The 5,923-nt window shown below is 33.0% G+C and overlaps 1 non-coding gene across 1 annotated transcript; it reads right to left on the reverse strand.

Moving 5' to 3' along the window:
- Positions 1-376: 376 nt before the first annotated feature.
- On the reverse strand, positions 377-448 carry TRNAN-GUU (transfer RNA asparagine (anticodon GUU)). The gene has a single exon. It is a non-coding gene; the product is annotated as a tRNA-Asn (tRNA).
- Positions 449-5,923: the final 5,475 nt, after the last annotated feature.

Consider the following 5,923-nt stretch of genomic DNA (forward strand, 5'->3'; position numbering starts at 1 on the left):
ACCCCCGGGAAGAGATCCAGTGGAGACAGCTGGGCCTGTAGCTCAGAGGATTAGAGCACGTGGCTACGAACCACGGTGTCGGGGGTTCGAATCCCTCCTCGCCACAGCCTTCCAAAGGGGAAGGGCCTTTACTTTCCCCCTGAGGGTAGGAAATCATGATCGGGATAGCGGACGTAAAGCTATTGAACTTAGGTATGCTCTTTCCTTTTTGTCGAAGTGGAATCGTAGAACAGAATGTGATACGATGAGATAGAATGCAATAGAAATAGAAACAAGGATAGCGAACGGGTTACCTACTCCTAAGGGTCAAAGCAAGCCCTTTAATTCAATTCTTTATTCTTACATTAAAATTCTTACATTAAAGAATGAATAAAATCTCCCCAAGTAGGATTCGAACCTACGACCAGTCAGTTAACAGCCGACCGCTCTACCACTGAGCTACTGAGGAACAAGGGGGGATTCGACCTCCTAGAGTTCAACTCCCGCTCTCAACCCATGAACAATATGAGTCCGAAGCTTCTTTCGTAACTCCCATAATTTCTTCGTAGTGGCTCCGTTCCATGCCTCATTTCATAGGGAAGCCAAAGTGGCTCTATTTCATTCTATTTCACTTCCTAGCACTTCTATCATTAATATCCATCCCTTTGGTCTTATTGACATAAGAGATGTCATTTATAGTCTATCTCTTCTATATATGGAAAGTCAAGAAATTCTCATCGAAACATCGAGAAATTGTGCATATAGAAAACTCTAAAGAAAGAAAAAAAAGGAGACCCATGCCATGATTTTCAATCTTTTCTATTTAGTAGTCTAAGTTTCTCGATGAGGATAATTAATTCGGTCGTTGTGGTCGGACTCTATTATGGATTTCTGACTACATTCTCCATAGGTCCCTCTTAGATCTTCTTTCTCCAATCTTGGATTAGGGAAGAAGGAGATATTCGCGACTACTGTCGATTCATTATGGGGCAGCTCATGATCTTCATATCGATCTATTATCCACCTCTGTATCTATTCTTTCTTAGCTAAACAGGTGGAAGATCTATCCAATTTGTTATATTATATCATGGACTCGAAAAACGGATCTGAATTTGACTGAAATGCACGATCTTCACAGGTATCACTTTTCACGATACCTAAAAGGTGGAATAGCGATTTTCGAACCATTTCCTATAAGAGAATGGTTTCCATTACTTTGAGAAATGATTCTTATATCAAACTATAGCTATTGCATTAAAGAAGAAAAGAAACTAATAGAAGTCGAAGACGCGGAATGATAGTGATAGAGAGAAAGATTCTTCTGATTTTTCTTGTTTCTATCTACTAGACGCCGTAGAGAATTGAGAATTTTCATGTCTTTCAATTCTCGTACTCGTAATTGGAAAGTTATGGAAGGAGACCCATCATTTTGCAATGAAAACAACATATAAAACTCTGGGACAATTCGAAATCAGGCCAAGCGTCTTAATACATATGCAAAAAAATTCATTATTGGCCCACCATTGATTAGAAGATTTAGCTTGTATGAATCGCTATTGGTTTGATACGAATATGACAATCGTTTCAGTATGTTAAGGATACAGATGTATCCACAATTCATTTAGAGTTACTTAATAGTCTATTTCTTATACCATATCTCTATCCCGTGAAATTCTCGAGCCAAAAGATGGATGCATATGCTGTGTTTCATTTTGCTAAATGATATCAATTAAATGGTGTATCAATTCCATAAATTGCATATAGCAATAAATAAATCAGCAAAATTCTTTCTAATATTTTAGATAGAAGAAACATTTCTTCTATCTAAAATATTAGAATGAATGTACCCTTCTAATCCAAATCCAATTTGCATCGATAAAATAAATCCAAATTCCAGTAGTAGATGAATAATTGCAAATTTGTGTGTGTACGAGATTAGAATAACTTCAAAATAACTGACATAATTTTGTATTTTTCCTGATCAGAAAAATACATGAAAAAGAAAGGAGGTAGAAAAATTTTTGGATTTATGGTTAAAGAAGAAAAAGAAGAAAACAGGGGTTCTGTTGAATTTCAAGTATTCAGTTTCACCAATAAGATACGGAGACTTGCTTCACATTTGGAATTACACAAAAAAGATTTTTCATCGGAAAGAGGTCTACGAAGACTTTTGGGAAAACGTCGACGTTTGCCTGGCTTATTTGGCAAAGAAAAATAGAGTACGTTATAAGAAATTAATCGGTCAGTTGAATATTCGGGAGCAGTAATTTAATCGTTCAAATTTTTTTCTTGTTTTATTATTTTTTTAGTAGTCTTATAGTAGTCTTAGATTTTTCATTTTGATGAGCCTCGCTTTGAGGAATCATGGAATAATCCATTTTCATGGAATAATGAATTAAGGAAGAAAGGATATGAGTCTACCGCTTACAAGAAAAGATCTCATGATAGTCAATATGGGCCCTCAACACCCATCAATGCATGGTGTTCTTCGACTGATCGTTACTCTCGATGGTGAGGATGTTATTGATTGTGAACCCCATGTCTTAGGGTATTTACACAGAGGAATGGAAAAAATCGCGGAAAACCGAACTATTATACAATACTTACCTTATGTAACAAGGATATAGAGAGATTGTAGAAAGGGGATAGGATAGTTATTTTTGCAAGAGACTTGTTGTAAATTCCTTAACTTAAGAAAGAAAAAAGAATAAAAACACAGATACATAACATAAAAAAAAGAATAAATAACGACCTCCCCCTACATATTTAATTTCCTCTCCTATACAAAAACTAGCAAGACCCACTCCATTGGTAATTCCATCAATAACACCCTTATCAAAAAACTCCGTGAGTTCGGTTAACCCTCTTATACCGAGGGTAAAGACCCTAGTATAGAAAATATCTATATAACCACGATTATATGACCAACTGTATATATTTTTTTTTACTTGATCTAAAAATTCTTTTTTAGGATTTCCTTTGTAAAAAGAGTTTATTAAATCCAAATTCTGAAAAAAAGAATAAGCGGATCCATAGAAGATATATGCTATGAATAAACCAAAGATAGCTAGACTTACAGAAGAAATTGCATTAGTAATAAATTCATATGAATTTACAAAAGAATTAGAACTTTCCTGGGTAAAGTTTATTGAGGGAGTTAACCACTTTGATAATATGGTTAACTCTGCTATTCCATTACCAATTCCTCCATTATCAAAAGAGATTCCTATGAATCCAATGAACAAAGTGAAAAGTAGTAATATAAGAAGAGGAAATAACATAGTATTTCCCGTTTCATGCGGATAGGCAAAAGTTTTTTTAGCCCCAAAAGACGTAGTAAAGGATCCTATCCTATTTCTTGTATTACCTTGAATTTTTGGTATATTTTGTGAAAAAAAAGAAACTCCACTCTTCGTTGTTGATAAAACGAAATCCCTATTCACTCCTTTGGGTATCCTTTTTCCCCATAAGGATATTGAATACAAGGAACTCTCTTTAGTGCTACTGTAATTTTGAAAATGAACACGCAAATACCCATCAAATGTAAGTAAATATATCCGAAACATATAAAAGGCAGTTAATCCTGCAGTAAAGGAGGCTATTATTCCAAAAAAGGGCGAATACAACCAACTATTACTAAGGATTTCATCTTTGGACCAGAAGCAAGCAAGAGGTGGAATACCACAAAGAGAAAGTGTACCCCATAAAAAAGTAGTTCTTGTGATTGGAATGTATTTTCTTAAACCGCCCATAAGAACCATATTTTGACTTTTATCTGGTGAATATCCAACAAGAGGTTCCATTGAATGAATAACGGATCCGGATCCCAAGAACAATAAAGCTTTTGAATAAGCATGAGTGATCAAATGGAATAAAGCAGCTTGATAAGAACCTATACCTAGAGCTAACATCATATAACCCAATTGAGACATTGTAGAATAGGCTAAGCTTCTTTTAATATCTCTCTGAGCAAGAGCTAAAGTAGCTCCTAAGAATAGTGTTATTGTACCTACTAAAGAAATAAAACTCATTATCAAAGGTAAAGATATGAAAAGAGGAAGAAGTCGAGCTAGAAGAAAAATTCCCGCAGCAACCATAGTTGCTGCGTGTATAAGAGCCGAAATAGGAGTGGGCCCTTCCATAGCATCGGGTAACCATACGTGAAGAGGGAATTGTGCGGATTTCGCAACTGCACCAAGGAATAATAAAAAAGCACACAAAGTAGTAAGTAAAGAGTTAATTCCATTATTAGGAATCCAGTTATTAGCTATTTTGAACAAATCCCTAAACTCTAAACTACCTGTTATCCAAAAAAAACCTAAAATTCCTAATAATAGACCAAAATCCCCTACACGATTAGTTACAAAAGCTTTTTGACAAGCACTCGCTGCGATTGGTCGTGTAAACCAAAAGCCTATCAATAAATAAGAACACATTCCCACGAGTTCCCAAAAAAAATAAATTTGTATCAAATTGGAGCTAGTAACCAATCCCAACATGGAAGTATTGAAAAAACTTATATAAACAAAAAATCTCAAATATCCTTCATCGTGAGACATATAACCATCACTATAAATAAGAACCAGGATTCCTACAGTAGTAATTAGTATTAACATAATAGAAGTAAGGGGGTCAATCAAGTATCCAAATTCTAAAGAAAAATCATTATTGACGGTCCAAGACCATAGATATTGATAGATCGAACTTCCATTTATTTGTTGAATAGACAGTTGAACTGAGAATACCATAGCTATACTTAAGAGTAAAACACTAGGAAAAGCCCATATGCGACGAAGATTTTTTGTTGCTGTCGGAATAAGAATAAGGCCAAATCCCATTGACATAATAACTGGAAGTGGGAGAAGAGGGATTACCCATGCATATTGATATGTATGTTCCATAAGAAAAGAAATTGCAATTTTTACTTCAATTTTTACTTCAATTTTTCTATAAAATTGTTTCCGATTCACCAAACCAATTCTTATCTCTTTCTGAAAGAATAAATAAAAAGAATAAGAAAAAATACTGAAATTCTTAATTTTTCCAAAATTTATCTCATTGAAATAATTAAAAATTAAGAATGGGTTTAGTTGGTTAAATTAAAAAAGTTAATAAAATAACTAGGTAACGAAGTTATTTTATTAACTAAATAAAGATATTTATAAAAATAAAAAAAAAAAAGTGGAATCATTTTACTTTCTATTCATAATTCATTTTTATATTTCTTTAAAACAAAGATGAAACAGCTCTCTTGTTCCATAATTAACTGATTGAGTGAATTCCAATGAAAACCTATGTTTATAAGAAATTATCGAATAGTCCTTACTTCATATAGAACTAAAATTCTAATGACTATAAATTACCTAAGTTTTAGAATGTCTTGTTTAAGAGACTCAGTATTTTTTGTTTTGATTGGAATTCCTTTCCTTTATGGAATACCATTCTGAACTTAATTAACTATTTTCATTTTCCCTTCTTTTTATCCCCCCGTCTTATCTTATATGGGGGATAGGCTTCCATACCATATATCTATATATGGAGTATACTTGATATATAAATAGATATAAATAGATTTAAATGAGAAACCCTTCTATATATTCTATATTATTAAAAAAAAAGTATAAAATATATAAAGAAAAAATGTTAAAAAATTCTTGTTGTCTTATCCGCATTAGACAAAATGAAGTAAAAAATAATTCAAAATTTAAGTATCTTTCAGTATCTAAGTATAAATACTAATAAAAAGAAGAAAGAAGGATTGATTTGCAGCAATAGATGTCTTTCACATACAACTAGAAAAAAGTAATTTCCTTTTTGAATGGCAGTTCCAAAAAAACGTACTTCAATGTCAAAAAAGCGTATTCGTAAAAATATTTGGAAGAAAAAGACTTATTTTTCCATAGTACAATCTTATTCTTTAGTAAAATCAAGATCATTTTCGAGC

This window comes from Triticum urartu, unplaced genomic scaffold, assembly GCF_056163025.1.
Source record: "Triticum urartu cultivar PI428250 unplaced genomic scaffold, HENAU_Tu73 scaffold2, whole genome shotgun sequence".
NCBI classification, from domain to species: domain Eukaryota; kingdom Viridiplantae; phylum Streptophyta; class Magnoliopsida; order Poales; family Poaceae; genus Triticum; species Triticum urartu.